This window comes from Ornithorhynchus anatinus, chromosome 11, assembly GCF_004115215.2.
Source record: "Ornithorhynchus anatinus isolate Pmale09 chromosome 11, mOrnAna1.pri.v4, whole genome shotgun sequence".
Classification (NCBI taxonomy): Eukaryota; Metazoa; Chordata; class Mammalia; order Monotremata; family Ornithorhynchidae; genus Ornithorhynchus; species Ornithorhynchus anatinus.
The window spans coordinates 33782274-33797747 of NC_041738.1; the positions used below are offsets into that span (position 1 = coordinate 33782274).

Consider the following 15474-nt stretch of genomic DNA (forward strand, 5'->3'; position numbering starts at 1 on the left):
GGTGGTTTGGTCATTCTTCTGCAAATCTGAGAAAGGAGATGTGGCAAAGTACGGTGGTAGATGGGGTGCTGGGGATAAGGAAGAAGAAGAACCAGAAAGCGATCGTGCAGAGACCACACCAGTTTCGTCGACCAGTGGTATTACCACACTCCCAAGGAGATGCCAGAGGTGTTTCCTTAGAATATTGAAACCTCTCACTCGACTCCACAGGTCCTGGGAAAGTGGCTGTGAAACGGGCCATCTTCTAACAAAGAAAGTAATGCTACAGTTCCCAGATGGAACTATATGGAACAGACCCAAGTCTCTTTGAGAAGCGGTACAAGGCAAACGTGCTTCACCTCCACCCCCCCGCCCCCATCCCTGGGGGTGGCAGATGGGGTCCGCTGCTATGGGGACCGCATCCAGTTCCTGAAGGGTGATTCATGAGCATCCCAGGGACAGGTCGGGGGAAGCCCAGGTGGACCCCTGAGCGAAAGTACCCAGTAAGGTATCTGGCCCCAGGAGAAGCTACTACAGTCACACTGCTCCTCCACACTCAAAGTGAGACTAATGAGAACCACCCAATCACCTCCACGAGAAGCAGCGTGGCCTAGCGGAAAGATCACGGGTCTGGGAGTCAGAGGACCTGGGTTCTAACCCCGGATCTGCCACATGCCAGCTGTGTGACCTTGGACAGGTCACTTCATTTCTCTGTGCCTCTGTTACCTCATCTGTAAAATGGGGATTAAATTCTACTCCCTGCTATTTAGACTGTGAGACCCATGTGGGATAGGGATTACGTCCAAAGTGATTAACTCACATCTACCCAACACATAGAACAGCGCTTAGCAAGTACCACCGTCATCATCAGCATTATCATCGTCCAGAATATTCCCACCATATTTGGCGTACTGGTTCCTCAGGGCTTCATCCAACTCGGAGGCAGTGAGTGGTCATCTAGCTTTCATCTGGTGCCCAGATGTCAGGAGCAATTCCCATTAAGACCTTATTCTGATTCCCTGCAGTACAGGAAGGCCAGTTCTCCATTCCAGCTGCTCTATCTAGTCAGCGCTCTACTCGTGGGGAGGGCATTAACTCATTCATCCATTCAATCGTATTTGAGTGCTTACTGTGTGCAGATCACTGTACTACGCGCTTGGAAAAGTACAATACACCAATAAACAGTGGCATTCCCTGATCACAAGGGTCTTAAAGTCTAGACTAGCTCACAGACTAGAGCGTGCAGTTAGGGGTGGCGTTGTTCACAGCGGAGGGATTAGTTTCCCCTTACTGAGAGTCCCAGGGGACAGCTTTGTGCAAGCTTTGTTCAAACAGATTGTTTTTTCACAGAGGAGCTGGAGAAGAGCAAAAGCAGCTGCACCAGACAGTTCCCTTTGGAAGTGGCAGGGAGGCCAAGGCCTCGCATCGTAGCCGACCACTAGACAGAAGCCGTGTGGCCTGAGGGATATAGGGCGGGCCTGGGAAGCATCTGGGTTCTAATTCCGGCTCCCCCACTTGTCTGCTGTGTGACCTTAGGCACGTCACTTCACTTCCCTGTGCTTCAGTCCCCTCATCTGCAAAATGGGGATTGATGGTGAGTATCATATGGGACATGGATTGTGTCCAACCTCATGCGCTTGTATCTACCCCAGCGCTTGTGCCTGGGACATAGTAAGCGCTTAACAAACACCATAAAAAAAAAAAAGACAGGATGCTCCCCAGGCCCAGCTGACTGTGGGTTGACCCCACTGGCCAGAAGGGAAGTATCTGAGCCCGGGAAGAGAAGTTCTGAGTGCTTTCTGGCTTCTCCCATGGAGCTCGTCTGGAGGGAATGTGTAGGGGAGACTTGCTGGCCCAGCAGTTCTGCTGCCGACCACTCTTCCCGACATGCTCTAGAGGAGGCTCGGCTCTGCTGCAGCGTTGATTCATTCAGTTGTATTTATTAAGCACTTACTGTGTGCAGAGCACTGTACTTGCCGCCCACCCTCAAATCCTCACCCCGCCCTAGCAGCTGTGCTTCTGGAATGTCTTGGCCTCTCTGGGTTGGATGGGGAGAAGGCCTGGGAAATAGTCATTCAACCTGGAATGACAATACGAGTCATAACAATTGGGGAATTCGTTAAGTGTCAGCTACGTGCCGAGCACTGTTATAAGCAGTGCAATTAGATCAGACACGGACCCTACCCACGTGGAGCTCACAGCCCAAGAGGTAGGGAGAGCGGGTAATTAACCCTCATTCTGTGGAGGAGGGAAGTGAGGATGGAGAAGTGAAGTGACTTGTCCAAGGTCACACAACAATCTAGTGGGGGAAAAGGGATTAGAACCCAGGTCCTCTGACTCTCCGCCCTTTGTTTTTTCCACTAGGCCTCACTGCTCCTCATGCTCTCAGGTGGCTCGAGGGCTGTAAGTGGTGGGGGGAGGTCACTGGGGTGGGGAAGAAGACGTCTGGGGCTGGACACTGCCACTAAGATGGGCTCTGGAGGCAGCAGCTGCCATTCCCAAACTCTCCTGCAGTGTTTAGTACAATCAATCGGTCAATCAAATGTATTTATTGAGCGCTTACTGTGTGCAGAGCACTGTACTAAGCATTTGGGAGAGCAGAATCGGAATACGTCCGTTACAGTGTTGTGTTTCACTCTCCCAAGCGCTTAGTACAGAGCTCTGCAGACAGGAAGCGTTCACTAAATATCACTGACTAGCGATCAATCGAGGCCGGACTTCGCTTCAGGGCTGGACGGTGACCAGTAATATTTTATTTAACATCTGTCTCCCCCCTCTAGACTGTAAGCTCGCGGTGGTCAGGGAATGGGTATTGTTTATTATTGTAGGGTACTCTCCCAAATGCTCAGTACGGTGTGCTGCGCAAAGGACGGGCTCAATAAATCCGACTGAAAGGATGAATGGATGAATGAATGGATGAGGAGGGAAGGCGTTTCAGGTCAGTGGTAGTATGTGGGCCAGGGTCAACGGCGGGACCGGGGAGAACGAGGCCCAGTGAGGGGGTTAGTGGCAGAGGAGCAGAGTGTGCAGGGTGGGCTGGAGGAGAGAAGGGAGGTGAGGTAGGAAGGGTTAAGGTGATGGAGAATTTTGAAGCCAAGACGCCAGACTACTTGTTTTGTTCTGCTGTATGTCTCCTTTTTTTAGACTGTGAACCTGTTGTTGAGCAGGGATTATCTCCATCTGTTGCCGAATTATTATTATTATTGTGGTATTTGTTAAGCGTTTACTATGTGCCAAGCACTGTTCTAAGCACTGGGGTAGATACAAGATCATCAGGTTGTCCCACGTGGGGCTCACAGTCTTCATCCCCATTTTACAGATGAGGGAACTGAGGCCCAGAGAAGTGAAGTGACCAGTCCAAAGTCACACAGCTGACGAGTGGCGGAGCCAGGATAAGAACCCACGACCTCTGACTCCTAAACCCGGGCTCTTTCTACCGAGCCACGCTGTTGTTTCTTGTACCTTCCAAGCGCTCAGTCCAGTGCTCTGCACAAAGTAATAATAATAATAATGTTGGTATTTAAGCGCTTACTATGTGCCGAGCACTGTTCTAAGCGCTGGGGTAGACACAGGGGAATCAGGTTAAGCGCTCCATCAATGCGAGGTGTATATCTCCATGCTTCTATTTATCTTACGGATGTTGTCTGGTTTGGTTTTGTTCTGTTTAGCTCTGCGGTCTGTCTCCCCTGCTGGGAATGTGAGCCCTTCATGGGGTGGGGATGGTCTCTATCTGTTGCCGAATTGTCCATTCCAAGCACTTAGTCCAGTGCTCTGCACAGAGAGAAGCAGCGTGGCCAGAGAAGCAGCGTAGCCCAGTATAAAGAGCCCGGGCTTGGGAGTCAGAGGTCATGGGTTCAACTCCCGGCTCTGCCGCTTGCCAGCTGTGTGACTTTGGGCAAGTCACTTCACTTCTCGGTGCCTCAGTGACCTCATCTGTAACATGGGGATTAAGGCTGTCTCACATGGGACTACCTGATTACCCTGTATCTCCCCCAGCGCTTAGAACAGTGCCCTGCACCTAGTAAGCGCTTCACAAATACCAACATTATTATTATTATTATCATTAGAGAAGCAGTGGCTCAGTGGAAAGAGCCCGGGCTTGGGAGTCAGAGGTCGTGGGTTGGAATCCCGGCTCTGCCCCTTGCCAGCTGTGTGACTGTGGGCAAGTCACTTCACTTCTCTGGGCCTCAGTGACCTCATCTGTCAAATGGGGATGAAGACGGTGAGCCCCTCGTGGGACCACCTGATGACCTTGTATCCCCCCAGGGCTTAGTGCTTTACACATAGTAAGCGCTTGACAAATACCACCATTATTATTAGTGAGTGCTCAATAAATACGAATGAATGAATGAATGAATGAATGAATGAATGAATGAATGGAGGGCGGGAGGGCGGTGTGGGTCCGGGCGCCCCCTGCCGGGAGCGCGGCGGCAGCGCCGCCGGGGGCTGCCGGGCGCGGTCACGTGGTTTCCCGGCAAGGGCAGGAGCTGTCGGCGGGGGGGGGGGGGGCGGACCGCGGGGAGGACCGGGGCGGACCGCGGGGAGGACCGACTACTTTCAGTTTCGGCTCCCCCCCCCCCCCCCCCCCGGCCCGAGCGGCGATGCCGAGATGCGCAGCGGGGAGGAGGAGGCCGACGAGGACGAGGAAGGCGACGACAGAGGGGAGGTAGGGGCGGGAAGAGGGGGCAAGAGGAGGGAGGGAGGGGGCAAGAAAAGGGGGAGAGGGAGGGCAGGGGGAGAGGGGGCAAGAAAAGCGCTCAGCACAGCGCTCTGCACACAGTAGGCGCTCCACAGATGCGATCGAATGAAGAAAAAGGGGGGAAGGGGGCAAGAGGAGGGAGAGGGAGGACAAGAGGAGGGGGCGAGAAGAGAGGGGCAGGGGGTAGGAGAGCAAAAAGAGGAGGGAGGGGAAGGGGGAGAGTGGGCAAGAAAAGCGCTCAGTACAGCGCTCTGCACACAGTAAGCGCTCAATAAATCCGATTGAATGAAGAAAAGGGGGCAAGAGGAGGGAGAGGGAGGACAAGAGGGGGCAAGAAGAGAGGGGCAGGGAGTAGGAGAATAAAAAGAGGAGGGAGGGGAAGGGGGAGAGTGGGCAAGAAAAGCGCTCAGTACAGCGCTCTGCACACAGTAAGCGCTCAATAAATCCGATTGAATGAAGAAAAGGGGGCAAGAGGAGGGAGAGGATGGACAAGAGGAGGGGGCGAGAAGAGAGGGGCAGGGGATAGGAGAGCAAAAAGAGGAAGGGGAGAGGGAGGGCAAGGGGGAGAGTGGGCAAGAAAAGCGCTCAGTACAGAGCTCTGCACACAGTAAGTGCTCAATAAATACGAATGAATGAAGAAAAGGGGGGAAGGGGGCAAGAGAGGGGGCAAGAAGAGAAGGGCAAGGGGTAGGAGAGCAAAAAGAGGAGGAAGGGGAGAAGGAGGGCAAGGGGAGAGAGTGGGCAAGAAATGCGCTTAGTACAGTGCTCTGCACAGAGTAAGCACTCAATAAATCCGATTGAATGAAGAAAAGGGGGCAAGAGGAGGGAGAGGGAGGACAAGCGGAGGGAGCAAGAAGCGAGGGGCAAGGAGTAGGAGAGCAAAAAGAGGAGGAAGGGGAGAGGGAGGGCAAGGGGGAGAGTGGGCAAGAAAAGCACTCAGTACAACGCTCTGCACACAGTAAGTGCTCAATAAATACAATTGAATGAAGAAAAGTGGGGAGAAGGGGGCAAGAGGGAGAGGGAGGACAAGAGGAGGAAGGCAAGAAGAGGGCAGTAGGAGGGCGCGAAGAGGAGGAGGGGCAAGAGGAGGGAGAGGGAGGGCAAGAAGAAGGCAAGAAGAGGGCAATAGGAGAGCACGAAGAGGAGGAGGGGCAAGAGGAGGGAGAGGGAGGGCAAGAGTGGGTGGGGGAGAGAGAGCAAGAAAAGGGGGAGAAGGGGACAAGAGGAGGGAGAGGGAAGGCAAAAAGAGAGGGAGAGGGGCTCGAGGAGGGGGTAGGAGGGCACGAAGAGGAGGAGGGGACAAGAAGAGGGGGAAAGGGGACAAGAGGAGGAGGAGAATGCAGTTATGGAGCAGGGGCTGGGGAAGGGTTGAGGGCTGGAGCAGGGCCCGGGGTTACCCTGGAGTCCAAGGGATGGGCAGAGTTGGGTCCCACCCCCAGCAGCCCTGCCGCAGGCCCCTTTGTCCCGAACCTCCCCCAGCCCCACAAGTCTCCTTCCCCTCATTATATGCAAGAAGCCACCATAGCTGTACATTCGTCTTAATGAGCTAATCAGTTATAGTACTGGTTAAGCGTTTACTATATGCCAAGCACTTTTCTAAGCGCTGAGGTAGAAACAAGGTTATCAGGATGGACACAGTCCCTGTCCTACATGGGGCTCACTGTCTAGATAGGAGGGAGTAGGATTTAATCCCCATTTTACTCATGAAGAAACTAAGGATCAGAGAAGTTAAGCAACTTGGTCAAAGTCACACAGCAGACAGCTGGCAGAGCAGGGATTAAAATCCAGTTCCTCTGTCTCTCAGACCCGTGCTCTATCCACTAGGCCATGTTGCTTCTCGATTTGATTTGATTTGATCCCTTCATTCATCCATCCCCAGCCCCACGGCACTTATGTACATATCTGTAACTTATTCATTTTAATGTCTGTCTGTGCCCCTCTAGACTGTAAGTTCATTGTGTCAGTTCATGTTATATTGTGGTCTCCAAGGCCCTTAGTACAGTGCTCTGTACACGGTAAACACTCAATAAGTTCGATTGATTGACAGACTAAATAATGTCTTTAGAAAACATTACAAGTAGTACCTTCCAGATGGAGAATTGAATGTCTCCTTCAGTTTACTAGTGTCCTGGAATTAGCATCAGTTAGAACCATGAAAAGGTATCTAGAGAAAAAAGCTAATTACCTCATACAATTTGACCAGAAATATATAATCTAGGAATGCAGAAATGGCCTTAAAATATTAGTCATTTCTAGAATCCAAACCTAATCATTAGAGAAGCAGTGGCTCAGTGGAAAGAGCCCGGGCTTGGGAGTCAGAGGTCGTGGGTTGGAATCCCGGCTATGACCAGTGAAGGTTTGCCTACTGACTGCATGATTTCCTTATCACTGCTAGCACATTTCATTGAAAATACTATTAACTGGAATGTAATCTTTATTAGATTCAATTTTATCTCTGATATAAACTTCCTGTGCCTTCAAGCATCTCTGTCTTTTACCGTGCCATGCTTTAACGTGCGTTTTACTCTCTTTTATCTGAAAATGAAACATGTTCTAATTCTCAAATTGTCACATGATTTCCCTCACAACAGGAAGTTAAATGACAATTTCATTCCTAACTTTCAACTGATCTGGAATACTATGAAAATCCATGGTTGAAGCATCCTTTCCAAAATATGCAGTGATTACTTGTATTTTTTTTTTGATGTTTGACCTGCTGTGATATAACATTTCCGTGTCCACCCATGTCAAGCAAAAGACTCTTTCAGCCCCAGTCTTCCCTTGATATTCCAATATAGTCTGTTTCCAAGCATTTGCTTTTATCAAGACTGACATGGCTTTTCTTGCAGTTGCTCCTTTTTTGTCTACTAAGTTGCTAAAAGTTTGCTGTGGTCAGTTTTAAATGATTGTATATGCCGCTGATCTTTGTAGTCCCTTACTCCAACACAAAATGCTCCAATATAAAAGAGATAAGTACTGCAATCATCATCATGGAGTGCTTATTCTGCCCAGACCGTCGTACTAAACACTTGAGTCATAAACTCATCAGTGGGGGAAATGGAGAGATAGAAAGGAGGGGAAAAAGAGAAGGAAGAGGGATAAAGAGGAAAGAGGGCAAAGAGAAAGGGTAAGGAAAAAGGAGAGAGAGGAGAGGAGCCCGAGGATAGTCCCCCTGAGCTGCTGCTCTCACCTTCAGCCACTGCAGAAGCTCCCCACCCTGCCGCATAATAATAATAATAATAATAGTATTTGTTAAGCGCTTACCATGTGCTAGACATTGTTCTAAGTGCCAGTGGCAGGGGCTGGGGCCTCATTCATTGTCGTATTTATTGACCGCTTACTGTGTACAAAGCACAGTACTCCAGCCCAGGGTAAGACAGGGACTATGAGGCTTTAGCTTAGTTTTTATTTTATTTTTTTTACTGGTATTTGTTAAATGCTTACTATTTGCAGTGGGATAGAGACAAGCTAATCAGGTTGCACACAGCCCTTGGCCCTCATGGGGCTCACAGTCTTGATCCCCATTTTACAGATGAGGGAACTGAGGCACAGAAAAGTGACGTGACTTTCCCAAGGTCACACAGCAGACAAGTGGTGGAGCCTGAATTAGAACCCAGGTCCTTCTGACTCCCAGGCCTGCGTTCTAACCATTAGGCCATGAGAACAGTGGTTCTAGTCAGTGGTCAACTGGAGCCCGAGGGGTCCAGGGCACTGACCTCATCATCGACATGATCATCAATGGTATTTATTGAACAGTTACTGTGTGCACAGCACTCTTCTAAACACGAGAAGAGAAAGCAGCCTGGCATAGTGTATAGAGCACAGGCCTGGGAGTCAGAAGGTTATGGGTTCTAATCCTGGATCTGCCACTTCTCTGCTGTGTGGCCTTGGGCAAGTCACTTCACTTCTCTGTGCCTCAGTTACTTCATTTGTAAAATGGGTTTGAGACTGTGAGCCCCACATGGGACAGGGACTTTGTTCAACCCAAATGGTTTGTATCCACCCTAGCGCTTAGTACAGTGCACAGCACATAGTAAGCACTTAATAAATTCCATAATTATTATTATGAGAAGCAGCGTGGCCCAGTGGACAAAACATCGGCCTGAGAGTCAGAGGATCTGGGTTCTGACATTGCCAATAGCTTGCTGTGCGACAAGTCATATAACTTCTCTGTGCCTCAGTTTCCTCAACTGAAAATGGGATTCTATAGCTGTTCTCCCTCCTATTTAGACTGTGAGTCCCATAAGCATCTAAATATCTCATGTTTTTCCTAGTACTAAGAACAAGGCTTGACACATAGCATGTGTTTAAAAAATAATAATAATGATTTGGGGGCACAATACCAGAAGCAAAAGACATCTTTACTCTCTGGGAGCTTACGAAGTGATGCAGGAGTCAGGCAGGCATAATATTTATAAAGAATGGATGCAGGAGGAAGGGAGAAGATACAGTGGGTAGTAGCAGGAATATTTTAGGATGAAATAGCTGAAGAAATAATTGAGTTTATAGTTGAATTTACATAAATGTTGGGGTTGGGTATTAATACATAAATGCTCTGCCTGACTGTTGGGAATTGATCAGGGAAGGTTTCTTGGCAGAGAGCTAGGGTCTGAGAGATTTGAACCAGCTCTTAGCAAAGTGCCTGGCACATAGTAAGCGCTTAACAAATACCATTAAAAAATTGAAGGAAAAGGGAGTTCTAGACAGTGGGAATGGCATAAGCAAGGGGTTGGAAGTAGTTAAGACACATTCAAGTTTGGATGTAAGCTCACTGTGGGTAGGGGACATGTTTATTGTATTCATATTGTAGTCTCCTATGTGCTTAGTATAGTGCTCTGCACAGTAGGAGCTCAGTAAATGCCATTGGTGATTGGATGATGAGGATCCCAGAGGGCAAGCTGGGAAGTAGTGGGTGAGGAGAGCCCATCTGTCCGGTGGGGAAAGCTGGCAGTGAGGCTTGAAATTGTGGCGAGGTGTTCCTACTTAAGGCAGGGGGCAATGAATAGCCCCCGGAGGTTTTTGAGGCGTGGAGAAATGTGGACTGAGCAACATTTTAGGAAGACAAATTGGACAGCATCGTGTTCTGTTGATGGAAAGGACTGAAGACAGTTAGACCAGCGGGGAGGTGCCTGGACCGGGAATGTGGAGGTAAAAGCAAACAAGATTTAATGACAAACTGAATGTGAGAGTTGAAAGAAGCCGAGGAGTCAAAGATATTACCAAGGTTGTGAGCTTCCGGGCCCGCTGATAACGGTGGCGTTATCAACAGAGACGGGAACGTGAGGAGAAGGTGTGGCGTTAGGAAGGAAAATGAGATGCATTTTAGACCCATTAGGTTTGATGTGACTGTGAGATGTCCAAGTGGAGTTGTCTTGGAAGCAAGAGAAATGGTGACCCTGGGGTACCGACCATCTCAAGGTCAAATGCTATCTCGTGACCTCCCGAGCCAGCAGGTGGAACTCAGAAGTGAGGGTGGGACGCCGCCCTCACAACTGAAACTGCCAGATCGACAGCCCAAGCTGGGAATACAGAAGGTGCCCCTCGCTCCCGTGCCAATCAAATTAGGAATGGAGGAGGTGGGGAGGGCAGAGATTGGATAAACTGAGGCCGGAAGCTGGAATGGCCTAAGGGCCCAGATGATAAACACCTGCCGCCTCTAACCTTCTGTGCGGAGGAATGGGACTTGCAGCAGCCGCTGCGGTCACCTCTGTCCAGAGCGTGAGAAGGCCGCTCTGCCTGCACCGAGTGAGGAGCCGTGGGACGGGTGAGTGTCCCGTCCTGCTGAGAGCTCGTGGGGTTGGAAGCCAGATGCTTCACCATGGGTATGTAACGTTTAAAATGGATTTAATGGCTAAGTGGGTGCCTCCCGAGTGGGACGTGAACAGGTGGGAGCTAGCCGCCTCACCAAGTGCCAGTAGCCATAAGTGGGTAATGCAAACTGGGTTTAACGCATAACTGTATGTAACTTATATGTGTATGTAACTCATTAGTGTTTAACACATAAGTGTGTTTAACGCAAAGGTGGATTCCTCCCGGGTGGGGTGAGCACATGGTGGGAGCCAGCCGCCTCACCACGTTGTGAGTAAATCATAAGTGGGCTCGGGTGTCCGCCCACACGCGAGTAACATATCAGTGTATTCCTCCCATTAGGGAAGCTCTAACACCATATTCCTCCCAAAGAGGAAGCTTTAACACCATGTTTCCCCCAAAAGGGAAGGCCGATTGTCGCGTCTAAATAATTAATTATTTAATTAATAATTCACCCAGTTAACCCAGTTATGCATTAACCACTTATAGCTACTGGTACTTGGTGAGGCGGCTAGCTCCCACCCTGTTCACGTCCCACTCGGGAGGCACCCACTTAGACATCAAATCCATTTTCATTCATTCAATAGTATTTATTGAGCGCTTACTATGTGCAGAGCACTGTACTAAGCGCTTGGAATGAACAAGTCGGCAACAGATAGAGACAGTCCCTGCCGTTTGACGGGCTTACGGTCTAATCGGGGGAGACGGACAGACGAGAACGATGGCGATAAATAGAGTCGAGGGGAAGAACATCTCGTAAAAACAGTGGCGACTAAATAGAATCGAGGCGATGTACAATTCATTAACAAAATAAATAGGGTAATGGAAATATATACAGTTGAGCGGACGAGTACAGTGCTGAGGGGATGGGAAGGGAGAGGGGGAGGAGCAGAGGGAAATGGGGGGAAAAGAGGGTTAAGCTGCGGAGAGGTGAAGGGGGGGTGGTAGAGGGAGTAGAGGGAGAAGAGGAGCTCAGTCTGGGAAGGCCTCTTGGAGGAGGTGAGTTTTAAGTAGAGTTTTGAAGAGGGGAAGAGAATCAGTTTGGCGGAGGTGAGGAGGGAGGGCGTTCCGGGACCGCGGGAGGACGTGGCCCGGGGGTCGACGGCGGGATGGGCGAGACCGAGGGACGGTGAGGAGGTGGGCGGCGGAGGAGCGGAGCTTGCGGGGTGGGCGGTAGAAAGAGAGAAGGGAGGAGAGGTAGGAAGGGGCAAGGTGATGGAGAGCCTCGAAGCCTAGAGTGAGGAGTTTTTGTTTGGAGCGGAGGTCGATAGGCAACCACTGGAGTTGTTTAAGAAAGGGAGTGACATGCCCAAATCGTTTCTGCGGGAAGATGAGCCGGGCAGTGGAGTGAAGAATAGACCGGAGCGGGGCGAGAGAGGAAGAAGGGAGGTCAGAGAGCAGGCTGACACAGTAGTCTAGCCGGGATATAACGAGAGCCCGTAGCGGTAAGGTAGCCGTTTGGATGGAGAGGAAAGGGCGGATCTTGGAGATATTGTAAAGGTGAAACCGGCAGGTCTCGGTAACGGATAGGATGTGTGGGGTGAACGAGAGAGACGAGTCAAGGATGACACCGAGATTGCGGGCCCGAGAGACGGGAAGGATGGTCGTGCCATCCACGGTGATGGAGAAGTCTGGGAGAGGACCGGGTTTGGGAGGGAAGATGAGGAGCTCAGTCTCGCTCAAGTTGAGTTTTAGGTGGCGGGCCGACATCCAGGTGGAGACGTCCCGGAGGCGGGAGGAGATGCCAGCCCGAAGGGAGGGGGAGAGGACAGGGGCGGAGATGTAGATCTGCGTGTCATCTGCGTAGAGATGGTAGTCAAAGCCGTGAGAGCGGATGAGTTCACCGAGGGAGTGAGTGTAAATGGAGAACAGAAGAGGGCCGAGAACTGACCCTTGAGGAACTCCAACAGTTAAAGGATGGGAGGGGGAGGAGGCGCCAGCGAAGGAGACCGAGAATGACCGGCCAGAGAGGTGAGAGGAGAACCGGGAGAGGACGGAGTCCGTGAAGCCAAGGTGAGATAAGGTATGGAGGAGGAGGGGATGGTCGACAGTGTCAAAGGCAGCGGAGAGGTCAAGGGGGATCAGAATGGAGTAGGAGCCATTGGATTTGGCAAGAAGGAGGTCACAGGTGACCTTAGAGCAGTCTCGGTAGAGCGGAGGGGACGGAAGCCAGATCGGAGGGGGTCTAGGAGAGAATGGGAGTTAAGGAATTCTAAGCATCAATTGTAGACGACTCGTTCTAGGATTTTGGAAAGGAAGGGTAGTAGGGAGATAGGGCGATAACTGGAGGGGGAAGTGGGGTCAAGAGCGGGGTTTTTTAGGTTTTTTAAACGTTACATACCCATGGTGAAGCATCTGGCTTCCAACCCCACGAGCTCTCAGCAGGACGGGACATTCACCCGTCCCACGGTTCCTCACTCGGTGCAGGCAGAGCGGCCTTCTCACGCTCTGGACAGAGGCGACCGCAGCGGCTGCTGCAAGTCCCATTCCTCTGCACAGGTTAGATGCGGCAGGTATTTATCACCTGTGCCCTTAGGCCATTCCAGCTTCCGGCCTCAGTTTATCCAATCTCTGCCCTCCCCCTCCTCCATTCCTAATTTAATTGGCACGGGGGCAAGGGGCACCTTCTGTATTCTCAGCTTGGGCGGTCAATCTGGCAGTTTCAGTTGTGGAGGCGGTGTCCCGCCCTCACTTCCGAGTTCCGCCTGCTGGTTCGGGAGGTCACGAGATAGCATTTGACCTTGAGATGGTCCGTACCCCAGGGTCACCTGGGACAGATGGTAGAGCAGATAAGAGGTGGGGGTAGATTTGGGAGTCATGGCACAGAGATGGTGGCCGAATCGATCCATCCATCGATCAATCAGTGGTATTTATGGAGCTCTTACTGTGTAAGGAGCATTGCGAAAAGCACTGGGGAGAGTGCAGTACAACAGAGTTGGTGCATCTGTTCCCTGCCCATGGCTATGACTAAATCAGGAGACCTGGGTTCTAATCCTGACGATGCCCCTTGCCAGATGTTTAACCTTAAACAAATCACTTGACCTCTCTGAGCTCTCCCCCTCTAGATTGTAAACTCATTATGGGCTGAGAGCTTTATGATCTGATTGATTGATTAATCGATTGCAGTATCTCATCTGTAAAATGGGGACAAAATACCTGTTCTTCCTCCCTCTTCAACTGAGCCCCCTGTGAGACAGGGATTGTGTGCCATCTGATGATCTCATAAAGACCCCAGTGCTTGGCACATTGTAAATACTTAATAAATTACCGTCATCATCGTCAGGGAAATTGAGAGTTTAGAACTTCAAGAGGATTTTGGCTGAGACCTGACCTTTCGGAGTTGGAAAGTACGAGTAATAAATTAACTTGCCATCTCCCACTGTCCCCATATGGCCTCTGTATCAATCAATCAATGATTTTTATTGAGCACTTACTATGTGCAGAGCACTATGCTAAGCATTTGGGAGAGTACAATACAATAGATATTGTACTCCCTGCCCATAATGAGCTATCAAAGCGGAGCTCCCACTTGATTGGAACGAAAGCACCTGAGCCAAGACCTCGAGCCCCAGGCTCAGATTGGTCTTCTTATAGGTTATTTGTCAGGCCAGACCTCTTCCCAGTGCCCCCCGGTTCCCTCTGAGGCCATAGAGCTACTCATCGGATCAGGCGTTCCCTTCAAAAATCGGATCCATTCAGGTCTTCCGGGGCTCTGCCCCCTCCTGCCGGGGAGAGGACGGTGGATCAGAGAGGGGATTTCCAAAACTTTTACTTTCGTTTTGGGTTAGGGTGTTGGGCTTTAACTGGTTGGGCGAGGAGGAGGAGGAGGTTTGTGGAGCAAAGGGATGGGAGCAGTTTTACTGGGCTGACTAATGAGGAGCATGGAGGGATATTCCCGCCCTTCCTCCCCGTCGCTCCTTTCCCAACGTGCACAGCGGTGCTCCTCAAGGGTGAGCGGTGACCTCTTTGTTGGTGTTGGACCGTCACAGCCCGCCTCCATTTCCTATCCTGGTCAGAGGGCTTGCGGGAGAGCTGGGCGGGGGGGTGGGGAGAGGTGTGGAGCTCGGACTGTGGAGTGTGATTAAAACATTCTGGCGGGACGAGTGGATTGGAGATGTGCAACCTACAGCCAACCTCCTAAAGTTCGGATGTATGACTCAAAGATTTCATTGTGGTAAAGTGGCACCTCGTGGGGCTTATGATTAGAATAGCCATTTGAAAAGTTTTATTCTCCAGGACAGTCCGGTCTTCCGCTGTTCTGTACTTTGTCCGGCGGCCGTGTGTACGGGTGTATGTGGGTGAAGAGATGTGTATGTGGGGTAGCGAAGGGGTGTTCGATATTCTTAAGTGTCGTTAATGGCCACCCCAGTTAAGAAATGGTGAAAAATGCTCTGGGCATATCACCCCCTTCCTCAAAAATCTCAAGTGATTGCGTATCAACCTTCGTATGAAGCAAAAACTCCTCATTCTTGGCTTCAGAGCTCTCCATCACCTTGCCCCCTTCTGCCTCACCTCTCTTATCTCCTTCTACAGCCCACCTCGCCCCCTCCGCTCCTCTGCTGCTAACCTCTTTACTGTGCCTCGTTCTCGCCTGTCCCGCCGTCGACCCCTGGCCCACGTCCTACCTCGGGTCCGGAATGCCCTCCCTCCTCGCATCCGCCAAACTAGCTCTCTTTCCCCCCCTTCAAAGCCCTACTGAGAGCTCACCTCCTCCAGGAGGGCTTCCCAGACTGAGCCCTCTCTTTCCCTCTGCTCCTCGTCCCCTCCCCATTGTCCCTACTTCCTCCCTCTGCTCTACCCAATTCCCCTCTCCGTAGCACTTGTGTATATTTGTCTATATTATTTATTACTCTATTTAATTCAGTCTAGAGGGGGAGACAGACATCAGTATAAACAAGTATGTTACAGATAGGTAATTTAATTCTATATAATAGTATGTGCTTGACAAATACCATTGAGAAGCAGCGTGGCTTAGTGGATGGAGGATA

General features: G+C 50.7%; 1 protein-coding gene across 1 annotated transcript in view; it reads left to right on the top strand.

Moving 5' to 3' along the window:
* The first annotated feature begins 4569 nt into the window (after positions 1–4569).
* NLRC5 (NLR family CARD domain containing 5) overlaps positions 4570–15474 on the top strand; it is an 86799-nt gene continuing 75894 nt past the window's right edge. Inside the window, exon 1 of the mRNA XM_029075652.1 lies at positions 4570–4645. The gene's annotated coding sequence lies outside the window, so the exon portion shown is untranslated. The remainder of the gene's footprint in view (positions 4646–15474) is intronic.